This window comes from Saccostrea cucullata, unplaced genomic scaffold (genome assembly GCF_032062105.1).
Source record: "Saccostrea cucullata isolate Sc308-1 unplaced genomic scaffold, CSIRO_AGI_Scuc_v1 ctg745, whole genome shotgun sequence".
NCBI lineage: Eukaryota > Metazoa > Mollusca > Bivalvia > Ostreida > Ostreidae > Saccostrea > Saccostrea cuccullata.
This window is the reverse complement of record NW_026918259.1, coordinates 6,293-23,504: the sequence shown is the minus strand read 5'-3', so window position 1 is coordinate 23,504 and position 17,212 is coordinate 6,293. Positions and strand designations below refer to the sequence as shown.

At 30.7% G+C, this 17,212-nt stretch overlaps 3 long non-coding RNA genes across 5 annotated transcripts; 1 reads left to right on the top strand and 2 right to left on the bottom strand.

Moving 5' to 3' along the window:
* Window positions 1-4,877: 4,877 nt before the first annotated feature.
* On the bottom strand, window positions 4,878-5,839 carry LOC134260808 (uncharacterized). The gene is made up of 3 exons (XR_009990641.1): window positions 5,679-5,839; window positions 5,103-5,206; window positions 4,878-4,964 (listed from the first exon to the last, which is right to left on the bottom strand). It is a non-coding gene; the product is annotated as an uncharacterized LOC134260808 (long non-coding RNA).
* A 647-nt stretch (window positions 5,840-6,486) lies between these two features.
* On the top strand, window positions 6,487-8,945 carry LOC134260794 (uncharacterized). 3 transcript variants are annotated; one of them, XR_009990635.1, is made up of 5 exons: window positions 6,487-6,822; window positions 7,229-7,334; window positions 7,439-7,544; window positions 7,753-7,882; window positions 8,180-8,945. It is a non-coding gene; the product is annotated as an uncharacterized LOC134260794 (long non-coding RNA). The 3 variants fall into 3 exon arrangements; XR_009990637.1 differs by lacking the exon at window positions 7,229-7,334; XR_009990636.1 differs by lacking the exon at window positions 7,439-7,544.
* A 5,478-nt stretch (window positions 8,946-14,423) lies between these two features.
* On the bottom strand, window positions 14,424-15,387 carry LOC134260772 (uncharacterized). Its single transcript, XR_009990626.1, has 3 exons — window positions 15,084-15,387; window positions 14,763-14,836; window positions 14,424-14,574 (listed from the first exon to the last, which is right to left on the bottom strand). It is a non-coding gene; the product is annotated as an uncharacterized LOC134260772 (long non-coding RNA).
* Between the last annotated feature and the right edge of the window lie 1,825 nt (window positions 15,388-17,212).

Genomic DNA, 17,212 nt, shown 5'->3' with positions numbered 1-17,212 from the left:
GTAAACGCAGAGTTTTATCACTGTTCACCGCTCCACCTCACTGCGTGAAAATTTGGCTTTACAAAACAAGTAAAGATAATGTAAATTTATTATTTACAATGCCTTTAATTGGCTTTTCTGAAAAAAGTCAAAGTTGGAAAAGGTAACCTTTACATTAACTTTACATGCACTTAAATATGATGTAATGTCCCACATTGTCTTGACTTTACAAAAAAGTAAAGTTAATATTTACAACCATTAAACACAGTATTTAGGATCTGATAATTACAGACCTTAAATTTAATTAAATACCATCTTTAATAACCAAAATCTGATAATTACAAACCTTAAATTTAATTAAATACCATCTTTAATAACCACAAAAGTTAATAATTTCCGTTTTCCATTCCAGTGAATGAAGCCTTATTCAAATTATGAATAAGTTTTTTCTTCCAACTTGATAAGTTGCGGAAATGTAAACATCATAATTAATATACATATTAAGAAAAATCTGACTTTATCTTTGTTTATTACAATACAAAACATTATTTTTTACAAACATAAAATCAAAATCATCAAGATTCTTGGCAGTATATGTTGCCCACATCCTATCTTGCAAATTACATACATATCAAAGGCAAAGTACATTTTACAAATATGTTTTTTTGTATGTGACATGTTTTATAATAAAACCAACTGTTCATTCTTGAATTTAAAGTTGTGATGAATCAACATAAAACTATTTTATGTCCTATTTCTTGTTGATATTGGTTTTAGTGGAAATCAACAACTGTCAAAATGTTTTTGTCACACCTCCCTTTTCAGAGTTCAAAACTTTTCTCCCCATGCAGGCATTTTCCTAATGCTTTTCCTAAAAGAAAAAAAAAGTATTTTTTTCAGTGCCATGCATAAGTATGAATATTTTCAACGGCTTCGTGTTATCAGAATTCACAATACCATGATAAATAAAACTAAAAACAAGGCACAACCTTACTAATAAATAAACAGTTCATACGAGGGTCATTCAAAAAATACGTAGACAATGCTTCTCATCGTAATATGATTATTACAAAATTATAGATCAACACATTTTCGTACACATAAACATTTATTTTGTCGAAGTGTGAAGTTTCATTCCATTTGATTAAACAGAACTCACGTTAGCCAAAATTAAAAGCAACATGTTTTGTTACCACGGAGCACGGTTAACCAATATTGTAACGTCAAAAACAACGCTGAGAAAGTTTGTCAAAAGTATACACATTTTTGTTATTTCAAACACGGTTTATTGCGTCTTCTCCATTCAAAACACATATCCACAATACTTAACACCTGGTTTGCTAACAATTGTACAAATATAGCTTGAATTAGAATGTTACTGTTTTCAAATTCTTTGATTTACCATGCAACTTTATTATTTCTGCAACATTGAAGCACACATCACGTTCAATGACGTTCCTAACTCTTTTGACAATATTTTTAACTTTAAACCCTTTCTTTGCAGACAATCCATCGTCCGATTCAAACTCGCTACCACTCAAAAATTGTATATTCAAAATAATACAAATACACAGATTTTTTTTTCATACAGATCCTGATTTCTAAGGATTTTTTAAGCTTGTAGAAAAAGTTTCCCGAATGTAAAGTCTAATTTTATTGCTAATTGCTGCTCCGTGACGTCCTCTAACGTCATGGTTTTTGGCCTTTTTTAATCAAGTCCATATGTTTTTAGAAGTTGATATCTTTTAAATGGAACGAGATATTACATAACCTGATTTCATTTTAATTAATACAGCAATACTTTATTTAAACGTGTAAATTTTATGTCGTTTCAGCTCCATTTATTAGACATATAGCTGTAAATACTATAAAGTGAAAATTAGAAAATTACTCAATTTTGACGGTGCTCCGTGACCCCATTTTTGCTGTTCTAAATCCTTAGTAATTTTAATAATTATGAGGATACATTCCAATTTTTTTACTCAAATTATTTGAATCTGTTGTTAAAATATTTGTACCAAATTTGGATATAATATGACGTTAAATAAAAAAGTTAGGACAAAAGTCTACGAACTTTTTGAATGACCCTCGTACATGACCTTTAACCTCAAAAAGGAAAAAATGTAAATTTATTAATTTAATAAGATGAGTGGAACTCTTATTATTGACATATTGTATGAAGAATCAATGGGTTAGGTCATGTATCCCTTATCACAAAAAGCCTATAAATTAAAATTTGAGAAATATGTATTTTTTAAGGGTACTACACAAAAACAAAGAATAAATCCCTGAAATATTGAGAAATCATAGGTTTCCTGACTACTCAGTTGTCAGTTTACAAAGAGAACAATATTGTGCTACATACCGTATAAGTAGAATTTTTAGCGAGGATTTAATTTTGGCATTATTAACGAGGGTGTTGAGATGGCTAAAATTAAATATTGCTAAAAATTAATTGCGTTTTATTTGTATTAGTTTCTTAAATATGCATTTTAAAGTCCTTAAAATAGCATCTCGCTAAAAATAAATTACCAGTTTTAAAGGACAAATCGTAAAATTTGCCTCTCGCTAAAATTTCCACTTATACGGTATTTAATTTAGCTGTACATGTATACAGAATGATACTGAAGTTATGGTTTAGGATATACGAGGGTTGTTCGAAAAGTTCGTGGACGGTGTCATTTTCTCCGAAGATATGTTGCAATTCGACAAACCTTGTATATTACATTAAATGATAATAGATTTTGAAATAATTTGCAAAATTTCAGTCAGTTTTTCTAACATTTATTAAAGTTATATCAATTTTTATTATACATTGTCAATGCCCGCGGAGCAACCGTGGCGTAAATTTTATGACGTCGTAACGTCATGTTTTATGAATAATCGAAATAAAATAAAAACTTTCCAGACTACCATAAAACAATAAACACTCTTTTTCAAAGTATACACCGCTAGGTTTGACACACTTCTGATGTTTTTCAACCCACTTTTGAAAGACATTTCTGCACCAACTTTCGTTAATATCCTTTAAAATGAAACTAGTTGCACATCGTAATTCTTCTAAATCATTGAATTTCTGTCCCCTGAGCCTTGCTTTCAAATATGGAAAAAGCGCGAAGTCCATGGGGGCGAGGTCTGGGCTATACGGAGGGTGTTGTAAGAGGTCAAATCCAAGTAAATCTAAATCAAGCATGGTAGATTGCGATCTTTGCGCAGGAGCGTTGTCCTGATGAAAAATAACAGAGCAGATCAGCAAAGTTCGGACGTTTCTTCCTTAATGCTTGGACTAAGTCACGTCGAATAACCTTAAAGGAAACGAAAATGGGGAGATGTAGGCCTTAATTGCAATAAAAGCGTATCCTGCTTTTTATTATAATTATTTGAATTTAAAAAAACTTACTTTTGTTGAATTGCATAACTTTAGATTAAAAGATTATAAGATTAAAAGGTACATAAAGGATAAAACAAGATATAGATACCTTAGCATAATAATCAACATTGACGTGTTGTCCATTATGGACGGCATGTGCGAGAATGATGCCCTGTATGTCCATGAACATTATAAACATGTGCTTGCCATGCGAGCGTGTAACCTTTGCTTTCTTTGGATGCGGATACCCTTTTCTTTTCCACATCATAGATTGTTGTTTAGTTTCTGGGTCGAACAGGTGAAGCCAAGTCTCATCTGTCGTTATTATGCGATTGAGAAATAATTCACCTTCATTTTCCCACTCTTTCGATGCTACGATCCGCCGATTTTTTTCGTCCGTAGACAGTAATTTTGGCACACAACGAGCACAAACCTTTTCAAATCCAAGAGATTTTGTTATTATTTCGTGTGCCGTAGACGTACTTATTTCAAATTTATCTGCTATATCCCTTACTGTTAATCTTCTATCTTTTTCAAGATCTTGTAACACTGACGCCGTCAAGTCCGAATTAATAGTTGGAGGTCGTCCTGATCTTTCGTCATCCAACGTTTCACACCGTCCTTCTTTAAATCGTTTTTACCACTTGTACACCATTGATCTTGATACATTGGCCCTATCCCCACATTCATCTAGCAATTGTTTTGTCTCAAAAGGAGTCTTTTCTGCTATCACACAAAATTTTATCACAGCGCGCTGATCTGTAACGTTCAATTCTGACGCCGTTTTCAACGGTGAATCGAGTCCGTCCCCTTTCATTATGAATCGATAAGCTGAGAACCACTTGCTCAAAATAACTTAAAATTCTCAAAGATGACGATTGCCTGCTAATGTGACGTCTTATCGAATATCGTAAATTTTCGAGCGCAAAATTAAAGAAAAATTAAAGAAAAATTGTAATGACAATATTGACATAAAATATTCAAATACGCAGAAATCGAGGATGCTCCGCGACCCCTTACTAAAGAAATTAGAACGGTTATAGAATTTTTATTAAGTGGTGGAAAAATTTAAAAACTTGTGTTTTTACTGGAAATATGGTGTAATTTAAGTATGGAAAGTTTCACTTCAAACAAACAATTACAGCGGTCTGTACCGAACCCGTCCACGAACTTTTCGAACAACCCTCGTATGTACCTTTTTCCCCAATCGCATGTTTCAGCTCATGACCTTTTTCCTGATATGGAACAGTAAAAGGACTTTAGGTGAGAGTCCCTCAAATTGAAAATGACAATCATGCTGAAATAGAATTCATACCGTGATTAACATTTTGTACATATGGACAAATATAGTCAATATTTTTTTAAAAAAATTATAAGTTTGAAGCAAACTGCTGCACTTGGTCACCAGAGAATGAATTGATTTTGAAAATTAATACACAGTGCAATCACAAATAATACCTATGGATTGACAATCACCCTTATGTTACTTTTTATCAAGAATAATCTAAATTTAGTTCTAAACAATACTTGCCATTTATAATATGAAAGTTGAGAACCAGCCTCTTCTTCATGACAGATCTTTTAATTTTCTCATGGTAGGCTGGGTAGCTTGAGACTATACAAAGGAAATTGAACATTTTTTTTTTACAAATATATGACAATATTGACTCCCGAGCAATTCAAGCACTAAATAATGTAAATGTTTGTTCAAGTAACAGATTTCATGAAATTTATTATTAAAATGTGTTTGTACCAAAGAACACTGGGATCCTCAATCTGGGTAATCATGTTTTGTTGTCTTCCTTGCCCTGTCTTGATGTTTTCCCTTCAATAATCTGCATACTGAATTCACTATACCTGTATTTTAAGAAAATGGACACAGTTTAAAATACAAAATGATATAAATAAAAATAAATAAACTCTCAAAGTTGAGAGTTTATGTACATGTAATGTATATAGGTTAGTATATATAGGTCCCTGATAGGTGTAGTACTTTTCTTACAACATTATTTTTCTTGCCTGATAAAAATCTTTATTAAAGCAACTTTTAGAGTGTAGTTAATGTAGATACAAATTTTTAAAAATATTTTACATTTATCAATCCGGCAGACAAGCCCCTATGATTCATACACCTTAACAGAATAAAGTGACGCACATAAACATTTAATCCCAGAATTATCAAAAGTACTTATCTAATATCCTAGCAGAAAATAACATACAAAGCGTCGTTTTCGTGACTTTGATTAGTTTCATTCTTTCACAACATTGAACATGCACAATGTACTGATCTGAAAGTGAAAGTAAAAACGGCTGGAAATCGTAAACAAACCTTTAGAGCATGTCAACCCGGGAGTTCGAGCAGTTGTTCAGGCAAGAATCTTCTTAAATCTAGATGAAGTGTCAAAAAATTACCACTGGTTTCAAACTTCGTCAAAATCACGATGCAGACCCGCTCAACTTGATTTGAAATGATTGGCTATTCAACCGAATACACAGGGTGCGTTCACAGTTCTACCATTAGTACCAACTTTCAATATACCATTGGTACAATAATTTGACAATGGTACCAACTGTACCAATAAACCCTGAACGGGTATTGGCATACAAATGTAACAATTTTACCAATGTTACCAATGGGAGTCCAATGGAGACATTGGTAATACTGAATTACAGATTTCTTTGTCTTCTAAGTTATTAGCACATGCCAGAATCGCAAGAAAATCATAGCAGACTCATATCCGACAAACAAACCACATTAGGATCACACTTCTTTAGTTGCCATATCTATGAGTTTTATATAATCCATTTAATGGATCATGTCTAAATCATACTTCAAAATCATGAATATAAGTGTTTGATATGCTTTTTATGTGATTTTGGCATGATTTGTTAAAAAGGATTAGAGGAAAAATCGTTTATATCATTGTAAATCCGGGATCCCAGTCTTTCTAGCTTGTTGCCATGTCGATAACTAGCTGTGACGTCATTTACCAACACTAACCACACTCTAGACTGTCTGCAGAAAAATATACCATTGGCAAAAAACATTGGTACCAGTGGCATGCCAATGGTAATTAATTTTACCAACGGCAACTTTTGTCTACCAACGGCAGAACTGTGAACGCACCCACAGTGCCATATTTGGGTTACTGTTCAGAGTAGATCGTTCGTTTTACATTCGAGAAGAGTTTACATATTACTTGAATGAAGAGGATAACATAATACTGAGCTAAAAATTTTGTGTAAAGTATGTTTTCAGTTTAGTTCACAATACAAGCTGTAAATGTGCTGGAGATTTTATTGATGTTGAAGCTTGTAAACAAAACCAATAAACGTAGGACTTATTCACGGCAATGTATGGGAACCAGAGCTGGGAACCAGTCTAGAAGGCAAAGAAAATTCCGCCAAGTAAACAACAAAGAAAGGGATTTGGGATGTCAGTTGTATACATTATGTGGGCCGGTGACTGCAAGGTAATACATGTGTCTTATTTGTTGCGCATAATTTGTTTCATTTAATTATGGAAATTTATCCGTCCCAACCAGTGGCGTAGCATCGTTTTTTTTTTAATTTTTGAAAGTGTGGGTGGGGGGGGGGGGCAGGCAATAAAGGGGGGGGGGGTTAACTTTTTCTCAGTGACAACTACATTTAGTTCCAATTCTCATACTACATTTTTGGTACATTTCTAATAGTGTATGTTAGTTTTGGAAAAAAAGTGGGCAAGCCCCCCTGGCCCCCCGCGCCGGATACTATGCCCCTGCCAACACTGGCAGAAATATAACTAATCTGACTTCAAAATTCCTTCCTCTGTTCCCCGAAGTACATGTTACACTCTTCGCTCTCATTTTTTAAAAATATTCATTGTATATTTTTTTGCAGAAGCGAGGAATGTGGAGCTAATGCATGCTGCTAAGGATGGAAAGTTCTTGTGTTTATTGGTTGTTCCTGAGACACCAGTCACAGTTGTACTTTATTTCCATTTTAGGTAATGCCTTTTGATTTTTTTTAAGTAGAGGAACAATGCATTTTTCATTCAATATAAAGCTTCGCTCTCATTTTTTAACAAATTTTCATTGTATATTTTTGTAGAAGCAAGGAATGTGGAGCTAATGCATGCTGCTAAGGATGGAAAGGTGTTGTGTATATTGGTTGTGCCTGAGACACCAGTCACAGTTGTTCTTTATTTCCATTTTAGGTAATGTCTTTTGTTTTTTTTTTACATTCAATATAAATGTAAAATTCTAGAGATAACTTTTTTTCAACATTGTTGGATACTTACTACATGATTTTATCTAAAGAACAGTATTTAAAATATTTCCTCACATTTTTAAAGAGGCCAGGTATGGTGATATGGAGATAATTCATTTTTTATTCAAAATCTTATTTTCCATGCATTTGTACAGGGAGTCTATATACACTTGAGAGGTGAGCGTCAGATTTAATTTTGAAGATTGATGACTTTCAGATGTTGTGATGAAGATTGTTGAAAGAGATTATCAACATAGAACCAATCCATATGAATGTGCAAGTCAGGTGAGGATTGGACTTCAACATTTAATCAAGAGATGTTTATATACTGCTAAGCTTAGTGAAAGCACACCATAAACATTTTAAGTATCTCAGTAAGTTTCATGGATATTACAGATGTATCACTATCATATGTTTGACATTAAGTTGCTTTGTGTAAATTTCCATTATGTTTAGTTATACATGTGTTGTTACTTAAGTATGTCTTCAAAAGCTTGTGCTTTAATTTCAATAGAAGTAATGAAAACCTATTTAAAAATTGTATTTTTTTTTCTTAATAATTTTGAAAATTATTATTATTAGGACTTGTACAACACCTGAGTACCCAGATGACTGTTGAACTAATTGGTGAACAAGAAAAGATGTCAGAGAGGGGAATCCAAAACAGATGTCATGATCAAGAAAATGTACTGTTATCAATGATATGATCAAAAATTTGTAAACTTGTAGCGATTTAGAATATCTTATCTGTAATATAACTCTTCAATACTTAATTGTTCACACATTATCATCTTATCTGTGTATTAATCGCCCCCTCTTATATAACCCCCTGCTGATTGTAATGACCTGTGTATTGATTCCTGATCTTAAGGATCTTATAAATGGAAATATAGAAGACTTAGTAGATAGAACTGTTAGAGATAGATAAAGTTACTTACTTACTTGGAATATAACCTAATATTTCTTGGATTTATATTTACATGTGATTATTTAACTTTGATTTTATTTTTAGTGAATTATTTTTCCTGAATGTTTCTATTTGTGATGTGCTGTGTAAATAAACTGTAGACTAGAATTTCGGCAAGATATGAGGAACAAGGATAAATTGATTTATTCATGCAAACTGACATTATGAAATGTGTTATAAGACTGCCTGATGCGGCGCTACAAACTAACTAGTAAATATCTTGGAGATTTATAGATGAACATGCAAGCATTCTTGGTTTTAAATGTTATTCATTCAGAGTTTTTGCACAAATTCAATTTTCAGTACAGTAATTTAAACTGGATATGTGATTTTCAGTACAGTTATGTAAAATGAATATGTTACTTTATTTTGATTGTCAGTTTCTCAACAGCTAGGACATAATTTATTTTTTGCAGAACAAAACACACAGAACTTTTTTTTTCTTTGTGCATCATACACTTGTAAATGTTTTACACCATCTTGGTTACATATTTTACATTTATGACGTGTAAATCGAGCAAACACATGAAAATACCTGAAGCTGGATACATATGCAAACATGCATCTACCATAACCTATTACATATTTTCCAAGGTGTGTGAAGTCGAGCACATACATGAAAATGTGTGAAGCTGGACACATACACAAATACACATGCATCTGCCACAACCTATTACATATTTTCCAAGGCGTGTGAAGTCGAGCACATACATGAAGATGTGTGAAGCTTGACACATATGCAAACACACAAACATCTACCACAACCTATTACATATTTTCCAAGGCGTGTGAAGTCGAACACATACATGAAAATGTGTGAAGCTGGACACATATGCAAACACACAAACATTTACCATAGACATAAAAACAAATCTAAACTTAATCAAGCATAGACAGGCTCACGGGGTGAAGCTGGACTTGTACATGATCTCATGCATTTTGCAAACTGCATCCCCACATCTATTCTAATAGATTTTTCACCATATTTTGTGTTTGTGAATATGTAAAATGCATCATTTTGCATTACAAGTTGAAGATGTTATTAGCCTGTGTATAATAAGCGCAAATCAAATAGCCTTTTATGTAATTTTTTTCTCATTTTTAATTCAATTTAAACTGCAAAGTTTATTTTATATATGTACATGCACCATAAAGAATAAATATTGTACATGTATTAGTATTATATTTTAAAGTGAAATGAGACCTCCATTTCATAAGCAGAAATGTGAAATTTATACTTGTCATCTGTATCTCTTTTTTTTATTTTTTCTCACATGTATCTGAATGTTTAAAGGAAAACAAAAGTCAAAGATAGCTCAATATAATGTTTATATTCAAGGTTATAACTGGATATTGTTTGTGCTGTATATCTGACTCATCATATTTTGAGAAGCAAAAATACAGAATATTTTAGATCATTTTTGATTGGAAAATGAAAAATATCAGTATGCCAATTTTTCCCATTGTTATATTTTTAATTACTTTATCATTAATATCAATGTGCATATTAAAGATCTATGTCATCCAATTCAGAGAGTTGTAGGCAATCCTGGTGCAGATAATATTTTTTTCCTGTGTTTCGCAGTATAGCGGGAATACTTTGTATGCGAGGAATGTATATTAATGGTTTTGGTTGTATATGTGGGCGTGGCCAAAGAAAAGCCAATGAGAAATGAGTATTGAGTAATATGTTCATATCATTCTAAGCCAGTGCTCTTCAATACACACACATTTTTTTTGCTTTATATATATCATATTTGTATAAATATACTGGTAATGGAAATAACAAAACTGTTGAAATGTATTTTAATTTTGATTTTTTCATACATGCAAATATTATAGGATGTTCATGCATTTTTAACTATTGCACCGAATGCATGTCCGGCATTCTCCTTTGAGACATTATTTACATAGCGACGGACACAGGTTTTCCATAGTTAACCATCTATGGTTTTTGCCTGGGCGGTTTTTAATGTCAGTGATAGGGATACAATTTATTACATGTAAATTATTTTGCAAATGCATTGCAGTGCTTTATTGTTTCACATTCAATGTAATGTATGTTAAAAATTTATGTTTTGTTACATGTATCAAAATAAACGCCAGCTGCTCCAACTAAGCTAACCTGGCTTACATTATAGGTGTTGTATTATTTGAGATGTAGTCTGTCTAATAATGATGAGTCGAGTGTTTGAATCTGTAGATGACCATTTCTAATACTAATTTCCACTGGAAATGGATACAAGATAATAAAAACAATATATGACATTTGTCTTAAAATTCTGGGTACTGACTAGATTAGATTCTTTAAACTAACTGTGAAAATCTAAAGAATAAGTGTATTAAACAATAGTCAGCATTTAAATAAGAATTTTCTACAATATGTATATTTAATGAACTTTAATATGGCATTAAAGGTGAAAGGTTATATTTAATTATCTTTTCGTGTAATTAAAGGTTACCTTTTCACCTTTACTTTTTGTAAAGTTAATGCAAAGATGACCTTGCTTTTGGGAGCACCTTTAATGAAATTTACTTCACAAGTAAAGTTTTGTAAAGGTGTTTTTTCAAGCAGTGCCTATTCCGAAAACGTCTCTTTTTTGAACGATTCCAATCCTGTCTTAACAAGTTCTAACGCTGATTGCTCAGCCATTTTGAAACTTTAAACGTTCAAATTTTGCAGGTGTGACGTGATAACTTCTGTCAACCTAATAATGTAAAATTTTATCAGATTTCCCAAGAATTTTTAAAAATACAAATGAAAGTTAAAAAGTGATAAATATTTTTTTTAATTAAAATTTTGCGGTGCTCCGGGTCTCCATTCCAAGTCTAATTATGAAGCCATAATTGTAATTAAACATTAGACATTGAACAATTTTTTTTTTACATTATTCAATTCACATTAAGTAAAGGAATAGAAATATGTCAATAATTAATGTCAATGACTCAACTTTTATTAAATTTTTGGCTTGTCCACGAACTTTACGGACAACCCTCGTATACACAATTTTAATTTGTCAAATGCAATTTCATAATTTTACTTTGTTTTCATTGAAAAATGAATTGGTTTTCAAAACCCTAACACGATTATGAAAGAACTTCAAAGCCATTGATTGTTTACCAGTGACACGGGGTACACAGTAATGACACATATTGTCCTTTTCACTGGCCACTATACCTTGTTTAGTTTGTAGCAGAGAGCAACCGTGTCCACTTTGCGGCCGTTTGAAATAACATTTCTCTTTGTATGAGAACCGATTTTTGTCAAACAAAACCAAAAAAAAGGTATCAAAAAAGCTATTTTGACGAGTTAAGATTGTGCATAATGAGACGATTATTTTGATATCCAACACGGAAGTAAAATAAATTAAAAGTAGTTTGGGTCTGCTTCATAAACACTTTGAAAGACATTTTAGCGTAAACTTGTTTACATAAAATAAGCCAAATATATCCAACTTTCGGGATTATAATTGATTAATTTGTTTGTATCGTCAATTTTAAAAATAAATAGATAAATATATTGTTGTTTTGTTTTTGTTTTTGTTTTTTTTTAACCAATGATTAAATACGTGCTTTATATCAGTTTTATTTATTTATTCACTAACCATTTAAGAATCAATTATTGAATTAATTTTAAAAACTAAAAATTTTCTGAAATGCAGCATTACACTTGCTGTGTAAGTGTGTGTGTGTGTGTAATTTTTTTTTTAATGTACAAAAAAGCCATTCCAAGTATTTTATGCATTAAAAAGGTGTTAGAAAATAAATAAATGGTAAATAAATAAAATAAATAATTAGTTAATCGTGATAAAAATGTCAATCTATTTGTATATTTTTTTTCAAATTGACAATAGAACAAAATAATCCATTATTTTTATCACCAAGAATTAGATTTCTTAGGGTTTTTTGTATAAATCTTTTTATCCTAAACTACATGTATGCTACAAAAAATCTTTTAAGCATATTTAAACGAATTTCAGTTAGTTTACGTCCATGATAGATATCAAAATAATCATCACATTATGTACAATTTTAATTTGCCAAATGTAATTTCATATTTTTCCTTTGTTTTGATTGAAAAAAAAAAATCGGTTTTTTGTAATTGTAATTGATTGTTTACCAGTGACACGGGGTACACAGTAATGACACCTTTTTTTCAAAGACCTTTATACCTTGTTTATTTTGTGGCAGAGAGCGACTTTGTCCACTCTGCAGCTGTTTGAAATAACATTTTCTCTATGTATGAGACCCTATTTTTGTCAAACAAAGCAAAATAAATGTATCAAAAAAGCTATTGACCGGTTAAGATTGTGCATAATGAGACGATTATTTTGATATCCAACACGGAAGTAAAATAATTAAAAGTAGTTTGAATATGCTTCATAAAAGACTTTGAGATACATTTTAGCGTAAAATTGTTTACATAAAAAAGTCAAATAAATCCTACTTTCGGGTATATTAATAATTTAATTTGTATATTCAATTTAGAAGTAAGAAAAAAATTATTCAATGATTAATTACAAGCAATTGATTAGATTAATATTTTTTTTAAAGAACATTTATAAATTTAAAAAAAAATAATTTTCCAAAATGCAGCATTATCCCGGCTGTGTTTTTTCCCACAAAAGGTGCAAACTTAAGTAATTCCAAGTATTTTATGGATTAAATAGGTGTTTTCAAAAAAAACAATAATAATAATAAATAAATTAATTTAAAAAATAATTAAATAATTTATGAAAAAAATAAATAATTTTTTTGGAAGCAATGATTTATTAATTTTTCAGAGTTATTTCAGAGTTAAAAAAGAACTCAATAAGTCTCCTAACAAATTAAAAAAAAATACTACTACATGTATGTGTTTTGAATTTTGATGAAAAAATTTCTAAGGTAAGTAACTTTGTTTACTAAATTGATAATCCTACATCTTAGGTAACCGTCCAGTGCTCTGGGAGTGTGTAAACTTCTTCCTTTTGCTTCAATGAACATATACAGGGGCGTACTGGGGTTTACCGTAGTTGTCTGTAGAAAATAGTAGCCATACAGTGGAATACTCTAGGCGTATCGGGGCCTACCCAGCTAACACAAAAACATTTTAAAAATGTTTTTAAAACATTTTCATAATGTTGCGAAAACATTTTTAAAAATGTTTTAATCACGTGATTTTGTATGGTTTTTTAAACGTTTTTAAAACATTTTAGTGAAATATTTCAGCAAAATGTTGTCAGAACATTTTTTTAAAATGTTGCAAAAACATTTTCAATAATGTTTTAATCACGTGAATTTGTATGGTTTTTTAAACGTTTTTAAAACATTTTAGTGAAATATTTCAGCAAATGTTTCTGGAACATTTTCTTAAAATGTTACGAAAACATTTTTGAACAATGTTGTAATCACGTGATTTTGTATGGTTTTTTAAATGTTTTTAAAACATTTTACAAAATATTTCAACAAATGTTATCATAACATCGTTATAAAATGTAACAAAAACATTTTCAAAATGTTTTTTTCACGTTTAATTTGTTTGGTTTTTAAAACGTTTTCAAAACATTCACGTCGAGGTAACAAAAGTATTTTTACTGAAATTTTACTTTTCTCATTAAATAATGATATATTTATATTTTAAAAGAAATAAACACAAATTATATTTAATTTTTGAACCTTTAATACAAACCCATATTCAATATGTTAATCACATTTAAATTCCATTCTCGGTACAAGTTTTAATTTATTTTGTTTCAAATCACCGGGTTTTTAAAGGGTGAAAACGGCGTCTAATCTAGACTGGTATTGCCTGTCTTTACCGTACGCAGGAAAAGACAGTATATCGGATATCAGACAGGCAGGCCAGTCTACGTCTAATCCATTCACTGAATTTTAAAAGAACAGAATCACAGAAATCCTATGTTCACAGTATAGGTCGAACAGAGCGGCGGATCTATAAGACTTAGTTAGAATCACATACACTGAAAAGGCTGATAAGGAATCTGCCCCTCGGAAAGAATAGCACAATCTGTAAAGATAAGGAAAATTGTGTTTGTATCAGCGTTCTACATCTAATGTATCTTAAGATCAATGAAAATATACAAAAAATATTTTAAATAATTATATCAAATTTAAGTTCTTTCCTCATTTGCATTGAAAAAAGCAGAAAAATAAATACTATGACAATATTATTGAAGAGTAATAGTATTTACGTACACCTTTGCCTTCACCAAAGGCGGGTCTTTTGAATGTGGGAATTTGAAAATACGGATGATGCAATCAACACCATGCTGTAAAGAAATTTCATTTTTAAATCAACATATTGTTTGATGATTTTAAAACATTTCACAAAGACAACGAATACTTGAATCAAGGATATAATTGTGTTGCCTTAATTAAGAATGAAATATTCAAATCAAATACATGTGTATAACCTTAACGCTTTGTCATTGTACAAAGTTATTGATCATGCACTGGTAGTATAAAAGTCATTTTTAAATGATCTTTTAAAGTCTATGATAAAGGAATAATTCTTACCATTCAAAGTTAATAAATCCCGAGGTTATTATTGTGGTTTTATGGTGCAAAGTCTTCTCATTCAAATCGGCACGGAGTAAGCGCGCACATCTTGTTTACCAGAATTCAAAATTTGGCCTAGATAAGCTGCAAACCACTATACTCTGTAACGCGCTGCCCAGCAGGAAAATTGCATAATAGGTTATCATGACACTGAAACTGACCAGTGTGCCAATCCCTATCTAATACCTCAGAGTAAAATCCTGGGAGTGGATCACAGATTTGATGAAGAACATTTAAAAAAAAACATTAAGAGTTTTATCAAATGCATATGATTTTTTACATTTATTTATATTTTAAATTTTGTGTTTGCCTATCCTTTCATTTATTGATTTTTTTGATTTGTTTTAATCAAAGGACTTTATATATGTCTGTTTAATCAATAAGCCAAAACTAGAAATCATTATAAAATACCGGAAAAAATATTTCAATTAAAAAATCCCAACAATTCCTCATTTCAACACTATTCTTTCTATATATTCTTTTTTTTTTCTTTATAAACTAAATTTTAGGAAAATCGCAATCATAAATTATTTGAATGTTTTAAGAACATTTTGAAAATAACATTAAAAAATGTTGCAGCAATGAAAAATGAAGTCTTCAAAAAAGGAAAACACATTAAATTGAATGTTCTAAAATTATTCCCAGAACATACTCTTAAAGTTAATAAATGAATTAAATTGTGCCGCAGTTACATAAATGTTTCAGAAACATTTTGAAAATGTTTCCAAAAAATGTTACAAAAACTATAATTAAAATGTTTCAATTGTAGTGAAAATAATTATTTTAGTTAATGTTTTAAATAAACATTTTCACTGCCTAGGCTGAAAAATATCCGGAATTGAATGTTTATAACTAACAGCGATATTAAGAATGTTTTAAAAATGTTTTAAAAATGTTCCTTACAATTTTTTCAGAAACGTATAGGCAATGTTTCCGTTTTACAGAAAAAGAATGTTTCATTTCATGTATTAAGAACGTTTTTAAATCCTTTTATAAGATCTTTAATATTTGGAAGCTATATATACACTTAGAATAATTTTAAGAAAAATGTTCCTTAAATGAATTAAGAATGTTTCAAAAACATTTTGACAACGTTCCTTCCAAATGTTTCAGAAACGTATTCATGCAATGTTTCAGATTTATGGAAAAGGAATGTTTCATTTCATGTTTTAGAACGTTTTTAAAACGTAATATAAAAATCTTTGATATTTGAAAGCTAAACATACCTTTTGAAACATTTTTAAAACGTTTCAAAAATATTTTAAAAAAATGTTCCAAAAGGATTTAATCATAAGCTTCTTGAAAACATTTTTAAAATGTTTTTAAAATGTTATAAAGAGAAGAGGAAATGTTTTAAAAATGTTTTTAAAATGTTTTTAAAATGTTTAGTCTGAAATGTTTCGAAAAAACGTTTTTACAACACCAATAAAATGTTTTGAAAATGTTTTGTGCTACCTGGGTACTGTATGTAACTGTGGCATGCTGGGGATACATACAGTGCCATACAGAGATTTGCGGTATATACAAAGCTGGCATACCATAGCATAGTGTAGATATACCGTAGATTACTGTGAAAATGCTGTAGGATACAGAGAAAGACAGGGGATTTTCATACGGACAGGGGTTTTAAAATCCAGTAGTGCAGTGTTTAATCAGAACAGATCACAGTTCTTTGAAATGGCTAATGAACAGCAAGAATCCAGAAGGCCAGCTTGCTCAATGGTTTAAATCTCTGAAGAATTTTCAAATAACAATTAAACTAGACCAGGTAATAAACATGCAAATGCTGATGCCCTCAGCCGTTAACCTTGCAGAAAAGAATACTGTACATCTTCTGAAAATATAGTAAGTAGTGTAGCACCTCAGGACAAGTTGTCTTTGAAAGCCAAATAAAACGTTGACAGATCTAGAGACATAAATCAGCAGATCAAATGGGTTGAAAGAGGTGTAGAGCTAGAGTCATCAGAGATATCTGGTCATAACAACTTCATAAAGCCTTTATGTTTTCAGTGGGATGCTCTTATAGTAGAGGATGGAATTCTCTTCCAGAAGAAAACGCACGAAAATGGCAAAGTTTCTCTGCAAAC